At 40.2% G+C, this 12,572-nt stretch overlaps 1 pseudogene; it reads right to left on the bottom strand.

The window, feature by feature from the left end:
* Positions 1 to 245: 245 nt before the first annotated feature.
* Positions 246 to 12,092, bottom strand: LOC125366759 (annotated as a pseudogene).
* Positions 12,093 to 12,572: the final 480 nt, after the last annotated feature.

Here is a 12,572-nt window from a genome sequence, read left to right as displayed (position 1 = left end):
GTGCACATAAATTGTTCTTCCTCCAAACCCTTGTACCCCTAAAAGACAGTCTACCAGTAGTCTAGCACAATAGTGAGCAAGCTTTATACTGTTTACTATCCAGCATCAAATAAGTCATACACTGCTGATGAATTACATTGTTTTCTAAATGTGCGGCTATCACATTTTAAGGCATTTTAGGCCTTGGACTTTTTGGGATCCTTTTTGTTTGTTTGTTTGTTTGTAGACAAGATCTCAACATTTAGCTCAGGCTGACCTCAAATTCACAATCTTCTTGCCTCAACCTCCCTATTGCTGAATTACAGGCGTGCATCACCATGCCCAACTTTAATGCCAAATTCTACACTCTGTGTATATTACACAAATAGGCTAATCATGCATATTTTCCATTGTTTGGGAAGTAAAATGCTGTACTATTTTCTTGACCCAAAATAAATGCAACAATTTGAGTAAGTTTATCTCAGTATTTAGAGACATACATACAAATAATTTTTAGAATGTGAGTATATCTTTTTAAATGTTCTTGTCTAGACACAGCCATAATAGTTGCTTCTGAGAATCTCTTATTGAATAAACATGTTTTTTTTATTTTAGAAAGTAACACAAATAATAGCGAACTCCTCAATTAATAGAAATTTTAAAAATTTACAAGTAAAATGTATAATTCTCAATGCTTTCATGCATGCATTGGACGATAGCCTCAGATGAGTCTTTTTAAATGCACATTTTTCCAAAGCTATGTAGCATAAGAATCTGCTACTCAGAGACAAGTTTTAGTCATAAAAAGAGAATAGGAATCCATTGCCCTATTGATAATAAATGCATAGAGAGATGAGCACTAGTGATTTATGGCTTAAAGTGCTTAGGTCTAATCATCATTTTGGCCTCTTTGAAAGAGAACCTGTAGCCAGTAGGCTGTAACTCACTCATACCAGGCCAAGTGCCTCAGAAAATTCCATTATGGACACCTTTGTATTTGGGGTGATAATATTTGCCATGTAAGTTTGCAGAAAGGCATGTATCAAACCACCATCCTGAACTGTAGTAGTGCCCGCAGTTGCCAGAGGGATAGTGATCTTTGTGTTTATCTGGGGTGGTGAAAAACTTCAGATCATGGTTGTAATGCTTACTAAAATGTAAGGCATCCTCAGCTGTGCCACTGTAGTTGCCAATGTGTAAACGGTATTTGAAAAACTCATGAGCCACATATAACTGGTCATAAAGGGCATACAGTTTGACACCACTGAAGTCTTCAAGATCAATTCTCAAGATCATTTCCTTGCTCTTGGTCAGAAAATGAAGTGTCTTATTTCCCAGCCAAAACTCTCGCCGGAGGTTTTCAAAGCCTGCTTTGTAGTCTTCCCATGTTCTGGTGAAATTGGCACTTCCATCAAAATGAGCCTGCAGCACGGTCCAGCCTCCTCCCACGATCTCCATGTCACAGTACACCTCAAAGCTACTGTTTTTGGCATCTGGGGTAATCCTGTAGGTCTCACTGCTTCTTTTACCTATTACGTAGTAGTCAGAACAATCTTTATATATTACATGTTGAACTAAAGGAGGAAGAAAAGAAAATTTGATTTTGTTAAAGCATGTGTTTGAAGAACTCTTTACATAAAGGCAGTCTGATCATTAAGGGTGATAACCAGCTCTTCCTCTGTTAAATTCACCTTAACCTGGTCAGCAAGTGAGTGACATTTAAGGCCTTAGAACAAGAATTGGGTGTGAAAGACAAGACTCTAACATACTTTCGCTAAGCAATAATCGTGAAAACATGAATAACAAACAACACTAAAGATGAGTATGTAAGAGTAATATTTAATGAGGACTACTACATTCTAGACATTCTGCTAAATATTGATAGAAGTGTCACATTTAATCTGTACATCACCTTATCATACAAGGATTACCATCAACTTTCTGAGGATGGATATTTAGACCCAAACAGCACCAATGACTCACTCAAGTTCACACAAGCAGTATAAGCAGAGGTGGACACAAATGCAGATCTGCCTGGAAGCAAAACTTATTCACATAGCCACTGCTTTTCTGTCCTAAAACTCAGACAATCCCAGCTCTCGTGGAACTGTGGTCTAGATACAGGAAGGAAGTTTTATAGCATATGTTCCAAATGATACATGAAAGCTCAAGTGCAGAGGGTTGATCATAAATTCACATTTAATTTCCTTGACAACTATACAAAAACAACTCTTGTTTTTTAATTAATAATTACTTATTTATTGTCAAAGTGATGTACAGAGGGGTTACAGTTACATACGTTAGGCCATGGGTACATTTCTTGTACTGTTAACTCCTCCCTCACTCCCCTTCCACTTCCCCCTTTCCCACTCCCACATGAGTTGTTCACTTGGTTTACACCAAATGGTTTTGCAAGTGTTGCTTTTGGAGTCCTTTGTCTTTTTATACTTTGTCTCACTATTTTTATATTTCCTTTCAGTTCCCTAGTTCTAATACCAGTATATCCAGTATCCAGGCTACTCAGATGAAATAGAGTGATAGCATGGGGACAGCCCCAGGAAGGGGATACAAGAGGAATATCTACAAAAGAAGCTACAGTTTCACATGGCAAATTGAAAGTAATTATAGCAGTAATATAACACTCGTTTCCAAAATATGGAGTACATTTCACTTAGCTTCATCTTTTGCATTCATAAGGGAATAGCTAGTAGGCTCTTGTGATCCTCTGCTATGACTAGCCTAAACCTGTGCTAATTATTCCCTAGGAGAGAAACCATAGAATCAATGTTTCTTTGGGTCTGGTTCACTTCACTTACTATAATTTTTTCCAAATTCTTCTGTTTCCTTACAAATGAGGCAATGTCATTCTTTCTAACAGAGGCGTAAAATTCCATTGTGTATATGTACCAAACTTTCCTGATCCATTTGTCTACTGAGGGGCATCTGGGTTGGTTCCATATTTTAGCTATGACAAATTGTGTTGCAATGAAAATTTTTGTGCTGGTGGCTTTAGTGTGTTCTTGTTTGTGTTCATTTGGGTAGATGCCCTAAAGTGGGGCTGCTGGGAAATAGGGGAGCTCTATGTTTAGCCTTCTGAGGAATCTCCATACCGCTTGCCAGAATGGTTGAACCAGTTTACATTCCCACCAACAATGAAGTAGGGCCCTTTTGGCCACATTGCCTCCAACATTTGTTATTGTTAGTTTTCTTGATAAAAGGACATTGTTACTGGGGTGATGTGGAATCTCAATGTTGTTTTGATTTGCATTTCTTTTATGGCCAGTGATGTAGAGCACTTTTTCATATGTCTCTTGGCCATTCTCATTTCCTCATCAGTTTGGTTTTAGTTACATACTGTTTGGTTTTAGTTACATACTGTTGGGTCGCTGCCCCAATCCTGTGGTAAATTCCATTTGACAAGCAGTTTTTGGTTTCACAGACCTGGTCTCTACTGTCTCTCCATCTCCCTTTCATAACAGTCATATATCAGGGAGATCATTCCCCTTTGTTTTCTGTGTTCTAGGCTTGTCTTGCTCAACATTATTTGTTCAAGTTCTGACCATTTCCCTGCGAATAACAATATTTCACCTTTCCTAATTGCTATGAAGTATTCCATTGTGTATAGGTACCATATTTTTTGGATCTATTCATCTGTGGAGGGGCAACTGGGTTGTTTCCATATTTTGGCTATTGTGAATTTTGCCGCGATAAACATGGAAGTACAAATGTCTTTTTGATATCTTGGGACTTGCTGTTTAGGATAGATGCCTAGGAGTAGTATGGCTGGGTCATAGGCTAGGTCTATATTGAGCTTTTTGAGAAACCTCCTTATTGTTCTCCAAAGTGGTTGTACTAATTTGCATTCCCACCAACAATGGAGAAGGGTTCCTCTTTCCCCACACTCCAGTACCATTTGTTAAAGAGGCTATCTTTCTTCCATCCTACTTTTTTAGCTCCTTTATCAAAGATTATGTAGGCATAGATCTGCGGGTTCATTTCTGGGTCTTCAGTTCTGTTCCAATGATCTTCACGCCTGTTCCTGTGCCAATACTAAGCTGTTTTTATTGCTATAGCAGCTTTGTAATACAGCTTTAAGTTTGTTATAGTAATTCCTCCAACCCACATATTTCTACTTAAGATTGTTTTTGTTATTCGGGGTCTTTTATTGCTCCATATGAATTTCTGGATTGCTTCCTCTATTTCATTAAGAAAACATGGTGTCAGGATATTAATGCATATTGCATTGAATTTGTAGATATCTTTTTGCAATATTGCCATTTTGACGATATTAATCCTCCCAATCCAGAAGCATGGAAGGTTTTTCCCATTTCCTTAGTTCTGCCTTAATTTCATTTTTCATGCTTTTAAAGTTATCATCTTAGGGGTCTTTTACTTCTTTGGTTATGGTTATTCCTAGGTGTTTTATGTTTTTTGAGGCTATTACAAAAGGAGTTGCTTTCCTGATTTTGGCCTAGGTCTTCGCATCATGTGCATATAGAAAGGCCATTGATTTTTTGAGGGTTTATTTTATATCCTGCTACTTTGCCAAAGTTTTGGATCAGCTCTGGTAGCTTGAGAGTGCAGTCTATGGGGTTCTTTAGGTATAGGATCATTTCATCTGTGAAGAGAGAAAGTTTAACTTCATCTTTTCCTATTTGGATCCACTTTATGTTTTCTTCTTGCCTAATTGCTCTGGCTAGGAATTCTAGTACTATGTTGAAGAGAAGGGAAGAGAGTGGACATCCCTGTCTTGTTCCTGATTTTAATTATTTGCTTCCCTCTATTGGCTTGGGGTTTGGCTTTTTGTTCTCTTTCAAGGAGCTTACGGTGGTTCCTTAAGTTCTGTTTTTCCAGTTGCTGTTTTTCCAGTTTGTTGATGTAGGCACTCAAAAATATAAATTTTCTGTTGAGTACTCATTTTGCTGTGTCCCAAAGGAGCTGGTACTTTGTATGCTCATCTTGGTTTAATTCCATAAACATTTGAATTTCTGTTCTAATTTCTTCAATGACCCACTGATGGTTCACCAGTGTGTTGTTTAGTCTCCATGAACTGTAGGATTTTCTGTGGTGGTTGTTTGAGTTGAGCTCTAATTTTATTTCATTGTGGTCTGAGAGAATGTAGGGAATGATTTCAATACTTCTGAATTTGTACAGATTTTTTTTGTGGCCTAAGATATAATCTATTTTGGAGAATGTTCCATGTGCTGCTGAAAAGAATGTGAATTCTGTTGTTGCTTGATGGAATACTCTGTAGATGTCCGTTAAGTCTAGTTGGTCTATGCAGTTGTTTATTTATGAGGTTTTTTTGCTCAGTTTTTGGCTTGTTGATCTGTCCAGAGGTGACAGTGGACCGTTAAAGTCTCCAACTATCAATGTGTTTGGGTCTATGAGTGTTTTTAGAGTCAGTAGTGTTTGTTTGATGAAGTTGGGTGCTCCTGTATTTGGTGTGTAGATATTTAGGGTGGTTATATCATCCTGTAGGAGATCCCTATATTAGTATGTAGTAACCTTCTTTGTCTCTTCTTACTGTTTTTTAGATTAAAGTCAATTTTGTCTGATACTAGGATTGCAACTCCAGCCTGCTTATGGGGTCTGTTTGCTTGGTAGATTTTATTTGAGCCTTTCACTTTTAGAAGATGTTTGCTTTTGCTAGATAGATGTGTCTCCTGGAGGCAGCAGAAAGATGGGTCTTGAGTTTTTATCCAACTTAGGAGCCTACGTCGTTTAATTGGAGAATTAAGTCCATTAATGTTGAGAGTTAGGATTGAGAGATGATTGTTCCTTTCCTTTTAGCTTCTTGTTAAAAGCTGTGTCTTCCCAAATCTTGATCTAGTATTCTGATTTTCTATTTGGGGTTCATTTCTCTTTCTGTATTGTGATTTTGATTGTTTTCCCTGTGTAATACATCCTTGAGGATTTTCTGTAAAGCTGGTTTGGTGGAGATATATTGTTTCAGTTTTTATTTGACTTTCAGCTATGCATGAGAGTTCAGCTGGATACAGTGTTCTTGGTTGATAGTTATTTTTATGTAGGGTTTGCCATACCTCATTCCAGGCTCTTCTTGCTTTCATGGTCTCTGCTGAGAAGTCTGGGGTAATTCTGTTTGATTTTCCTTTATACGTAATCATTTTCTTCTCCCTAACAGCTTTAAGGATTCTTTCCTTGGACTGTATTCGTCCTGTTTTCAACACATTGTGTTGGTGGGATGTCCTATTCTGGTTTGGTCAGTTTGGGGTTCTAAATCCTTCTTGTATCTGGATAGAACTATCCTTCTGGATATTTGGGAAGTTGTCAGCTAATATTCTGTTAAACGGGTTGCCTATTCCATTGACTTCTTCTAGGTTTTCCTTGATACCTATTAGCCTTAAATTGGGCTTCCTGATTGTATCTTGGAGCACATGGAATGATCTGTTTGGCCAGTTGGGTTGGTTTTGTGTTGTTTTTTGTTCTTTCTCCATAGATTCTAGGGAATCTTCAGTTCCTGAGATTCAATCCTCGGCTTCATCTAGTCTGGCCTGTAGGCTAGCTACTTGATTTCGAATCTCTCTTCCTTCTGAATGGTCTTTCTTGATAGCTTCCATGTCTTTGCTATAATTTTCTCTTAGGTCCTGCATGGACTACTTTACTTTATTAATTTTGCTTTGAGTGCTGTCTCTCAAATCTTTTAGCTGGGTAGCTATATTTTCATTGGACTCTTGAAGTTCATTAATCTTTCTATTTGTGGAGGCAATGTGATCCTCTATTATTTTATGGACAGATTGATGTATTGATTCAAAGTTTTCATTTAACATTTTTATCAGTAGAGTTTGTAGAGCATTTTGAGTGTTCTCTTCTAGGTCTTTGATTGACTGCTCTGCTTCCTGTTTGTTTTGTGTGGGAGATGAGATTTCCTGGCTTGCCATCTTTCTTGTGCTTCTTCTGCCCATTTAGATTGGAAATGGCAATCTACAAGCACCTGTGAGAACCATTTAAGATCCAAAACAGACCTTACCAAGAACTGTTGTATAAATCTTAGAAGTTTACAACAATTATATACAGATACCTTCCCTCTCTTTTTTTGTATATAAAATCAAATTTGGTGTCCCTATAGAATACACTTTTAATATAACAACCAACCCTGAGTCCTGTAAACAGTAGTTACTTATTTACCATTATAACCCTATGGGCAATTTTTGTTCTTATATTGTTAGTTTTGGACTTGTGGGATTTCTCTATGAACGTCTTTGGTTCACTCACATTGCACAGGGATACCCTCTATCCAATATTCATGGGTCAATGTAGTCTGGAGGTCCTGGAAAAAATTTAAGAGGGTAAGGTAGGGGTAGTGAAGATAATAGAGTAAAATGAATGGGGAGTGATGATTTTGGTTTAGTTTCACTGATGTGGAAATGTAGATAAGAGTAGAATTGGTAGAAAGAATGAGGTTAAAATGATAGACAATAGAGTCAGCAGAAATGTATAAAGGTGTTAGTCAAAGGAAAGTAATTTTAAAGAAAGAAAATGTGAAAAGAGAAACAAAGAAAAAATACAGGAAATAAAGGAAAAACACACAAAAAAATAATTTACCAGAAACTACCACAACTCAATAACACAAACAAAAATGGAAAACAAAATACAAACAACAACTCAAAAATGAAAAATAAGAGAATAAAAATGTTTTTAAAAAATGTTAAAAAATAGGGGCTGGGGATATGGCCTAGTGGCAAGAGAGCTTGCCTCGTATACATGAGGCCCTGGGTTCGATTCCCCAGCACCATATATACAGAAAATGGCCAGAAGTGGCGCTGTGGCTCAAGTGGCAGAGTGCTAGCCTTGAGCAAAAAGAAGCCTGGGATAGTGCTCAGGCCCTGAGTCCAAGGCCCAGTACTGGCCAAAAAAAAAATGTTAAAAATAGGGGCTAGGGATATGGCCTAGTGGCAAGAGTGCTTGCCCCGTATACATGAGGCCCTGGGTTCAATTCCCCAGCACCACATATGTAGAAAATGGCCAGAAGTGGCGCTGTGACTCAAGTGGCAGAGTGCTAGCCTTGAGCAAAAAGAAGCCAGAGACAGTGGTCAGGCCCTGAGTCCAAGCCCCAGGACTGGCCAAAAAAAAAAAAAAAAGTTAAAAATAAGCATGGAGTCTTCCTTGTTTGGGTGGACTCTCTCCAGTCTCTGGTTTCCTTGTGAAGGTCTACAGTCTATTTTCCTAATGCTTGGCTAGTTTGATTTGCTTTCAGTTTGCAGGGGGTGCATGTGCTCTGACCCTCCTCCCCTGCTAGTTAAAACCTGGGGCTCTGTGGTTCACACAGCTTGCAGGTAGGACTTGGGTGTCCTCTTGTGGATGGTGAATGCTGAACAGTCTCAGGAACTAGGGCTCTTCCTGTCTGGTGTGGGGCCACTGCCTTTAATGCCAGGCTCTGAATAGGCTGCGGACTCAGCAGGAGGGTGGGGGCACCTTGGGCCTGGTTTACCTGGCTGGGGCTGATTGCCCCCTGGGAGGTTCCTCGTTCATGGTCAGGGCGATCTTCTCCGGGGCCTTGCCACCTTCTCCTGGTTGGAGCTGGCTGTGGAATTCAGCTTGGTTTCCTGGTGGGCGTCCTCTGTAATGGGGCCATTTATCTGTCTAGGGAAGTTTACTCTCCTGTATGATTGTTCCATGCTTCCAGTAGCTGCTTGCTGCTTTTGGTTTGATTTTAGAAATTCCAGCTGCTGGAGAGTTGGCATCTGTGGCCTCAGTGGAGCAGGGTGGGGCAGGGCACCTCTGGCTGAGTTTACCTGAGTCTGTGAGCCTCAGCCCAGGAATGATCCTCCTGCCTTGTGGGGGGGCAGGGGAGGGGTTATTCTCTTGGGCTCTCACAGTTCAGTCACTCTTGCCCTTTACAAATATAGTCCCTTTATCCTTGCTTTCCCCTCGCCTGATTCAGTTCCAGTCTGGTCTAACCAGGTCTATGCCAGTCTCAAAGATGTCGTTTTGCTCTGGCAGTGGGGGAAGGGCTAGGTTCCAGAAGCTGCTCTGTGTGCAGGAGTGAGAATGCCTTTCATGGTGTACTCACACTCTCTCTGCAATTTTGGCCTGTCCATGCTCAGCAAGCGATCCGCATCTGTCTGCCACTATCTGGAGGATTTCTTCCTGGTCACTGCTCTGTGCTTTAATTGTGCAGAGTGCCAGAAGCTGTGCTGGCACCAACACTGGCATGGTGGTGGGACACTCCCCAGGAACTCTTGTTTTTTAAAAGTCTTTTTTTCAATAATGTGCTGTGTGATTCTGAATGCAATATTTCATATGTTTGGTTTCTACAAAGAAACAACAGGTGGTTATGATCAAGATAACTGTCATCCATTAACGGAGTTTGGTAGAAATGTAAGGCAGCTATTTATATCCAAATACTTTTTATAAAAATGTATGGGATATAAGGTGAGTTTAATATATGAAAACTATAAGGCACAAAATATATTTGTGTGGATGGTTGTTGTAGCTTCTACTGCTATTTTTTGGCACTGGGCATTGAAGCCAGAGTCTTGTGCATGCAGCAGCATTCCATCACTTCAGCTACACAACTACTTCTTTTGCTTTTATTTTTAATTTTCTTCGTTTGATTTAATTTATTTTTTATTTTTATTTAATTTTTTATTTTTTATTTATTATTATTATTTTTGGCTTGTCCTGGGCCTTGGACTCAGGGCCTCAGCACTGTCCCTGGCTTCCTTTTTTTTGCTCAAGGCTAGCACTCTGCCACTTGAGCCACAGCGCCCCTTCTGGCCGTTTTCTATACATTTGGTGCTGGGGAATTGAACCCAGGGCTTCATGTATATGAGGCAAGCACTCTTGCCACTAGGCCATATCCCCAGCCCCTAATTTATTTTTTTAAGATAGAGTTTTACTAACTTTGCCTGGAGCTGGCTTCTTAATCCTTCTAACTCTGCCTCTCAAGTAGCTGGGATTTACAGACATGCATACCTATGCACCGTCTATATTGCCACATATGTAGGACTCAGAATATTCAGATATTTTCTTAAAATTTTTAGGCGAAAATGAAGTTTTTTTCATATCACTACAAGTTTCCAGTGTCATAGCTCTCTGTATATTCAGTGATGTCACCGAAGTCATGAACATCTGCTTTACAGTATGTGAAATTCACATGTATGCTGCCAAAAGTATTAGCAGCCAGTGGTCTTTGAAACCACTGCCTTTCACCCACTCTGATAAATCCTTTGGGGATGGAGCATGCCTGAAGTGTTTTAAGATGAAAAGTAGTCTCTGCTGTGTCCCTTTAAAAGTAGCCTCTGCTGTGCCCCTTTAAATGGATATGCAGAGATCCCAATGCAGAGATGGCTCATGAACAGAAGTGGTCCCAGGAATTTAGGAATTGGGGGTACCATTAGTTCATAGGCAGAGTAGGCAGTTAGGTCTGTGTTTTCTAATATGTGTTGAAGTTAAGTCATTTGGAAAGTGAGAATGGATTCTGTTTATGCTTGAACACTAGGTTAATGTCAAAGAGGGAAAAGAATTTATTCTTGCCTTTAGTGACAAAATCCTTCCCTTCAAACATTTATGTGCTACTAGATCTCAAAGCAAAAACTTTTGCATGTGCACAAAGTGGCTTTTATTTTATCTATGCAGTCTCCCATTTTAAGTAGAGATTTGCAATTGTGATCAGCAGATTGCTTGTTAAAAAGTTTTCAAAGGCTGGGGATATGGCCTAGTGGCAAGAGTGCTTGCCTCGTATACATGAGGCCCTGGGTTCAATTCCCCAGCACCACATATACAGAAAATGGCCAGAAGTGGCGCTGTGGCTCAAGTGGAAGAGTGCTAGCCTTGAGCAAAAAGAAGCCAGGGACAGTGCTCAGGCCCTGAGTTCAAGCCCAGGACTGGCCAAAAAAAAAAAAGTTTTCAAAAACCACTTGTTGCTACATGAGGCATGGCAATCAGCCAACCCAATGACAAACTAATGTCCAATAAACAAAGCACAGTTGTCAACATTGCCTTCCCTCTTATGTGTTCAAACACATGGGTAAAATGATAGAGTAAATGCACAAAGCCATTAAGAAATTCTCTCTTTTTTTTTTTTTTTTTTTTTTGCCAGTCCTGGGCCTTGGACTCAGGGCCTGAGCACTGTCCTGGCTTCTTCCAGCTCAAGGCTAGCACTCTGCCACTTGAGCCACAGCGCCGCTTCTGGCCGTTTTCTGTATATGTGGTGCTGGGGAATCGAACCTAGGGCCTCGTGTATATGAGGCAGGCACTCTTGCCACTAGGCTATATCCCCAGCCCAAGAAATTCTCTCTTGCTGCTTGTGCTTGTGTGAAGGTCTGGCAAATAAGATGTTGAAATTGAAAGTGCTTGCTCATGGATATAGATCCAGGGATGTGATTTGAAATGAGGTCAGGTAGCACATCTGAAGTCCCAGTTCCAGAAAATACTTGTTTGTATTGGGCTACTTTAATGAATGAAAGGCTTAGGTATTTAATCCTTCACCTATTTAACTTATTCCCTTGGGCCATAATACTGTGGACACTCCCTCGCTATATAACCTTCCTGAACAAATGATAAGAAAACATTATTACAAGTACACATACTCGGCCATGACTGAATTTGCTCTTGACTGGGACACTTGGATGAACATTCGCTGTTCAAACTGTTGACCACAGATATGAGATTGGCCACTTTCCTGTTGACATAATTTTCTATGTTGTTCATATTTACAAGATTCAGCCTCTCTAGGCAACCCTGCAGCATGTCGATCTTCTCCTTTGCAGCCTTCAGCTCCAAGGATAGCTTGCTCACCTTGTTCTTTAATTCTTTCACCCTGTTGTCTCCAGCCTCTCCAGGGATCTTGGTGGTTCTCAGTTTGCAACTTATAGTCCTGGCAAGATGTCTTGAGGCTGTTCAGGATGTCTTTGAGAATCTGGACTTCTTTGAACACCTCCTCTATTCTGCTGAACTCCTGTGGAAGCCAAATGGCCAGTGGGGGCAGGGTCACCTGATAGGGGCACTGGCCCCCCAAGGTGCATTTTCTTGCTTTCCAGGGTCGCCAGGCAGGCCTTTAATTTCCCAGGTTCATTGTTTGCCACCACCACCAAGACACAAGCAGCTATGACAGCTGAGCTCAGCTAGCACCAGTCAGGAAACTTCATCTCAGCGGTGGAGAGCAGTGGGGAGCAGTGGGGTGCCTGCCGGCAGCAGGCAGAGAACTTTAATAGCCAGGCTGCCTGGGTCAGGCTGAGTTCCCAGAAAAGGATGGGAGCCTTTGCATCACACATTTCAGACACACAAAGGAAGAGGAGATGGTCCTCAGCAGATGTGCGTATCCCAGCATTCATTCAATTCTGTCCACATTATTTGCATTGCAATGGGAGTCAATTGCTGTCACTTATTTGTGATTTATTTGGATGCTTCATGATTTGGAAAGCACAAGCAAAATCTTTCAGAAGTCATTTTGTTGTATTTCTGATTGAAGAAGAATTAAACCTAACTCCTTTGGAAACTGTTTTCAGAGATCAGTGTTTATGTATCAGTTGTCAAACTACTTGAAGAACAGAAATGTTACTAAAATGGAACTGTTACTAAACGTTACTAAGATGTTACTAGAGGAGGGCATGGAGGAAACCAGTGTT

The sequence above is a fragment of the Perognathus longimembris genome, chromosome 18 (genome assembly GCF_023159225.1).
Source record: "Perognathus longimembris pacificus isolate PPM17 chromosome 18, ASM2315922v1, whole genome shotgun sequence".
Lineage (NCBI taxonomy): Eukaryota > Metazoa > Chordata > Mammalia > Rodentia > Heteromyidae > Perognathus > Perognathus longimembris.
The sequence above is the reverse complement of the archived record's forward strand: the minus strand, read 5'-3'. Positions and strand labels throughout refer to the sequence as shown.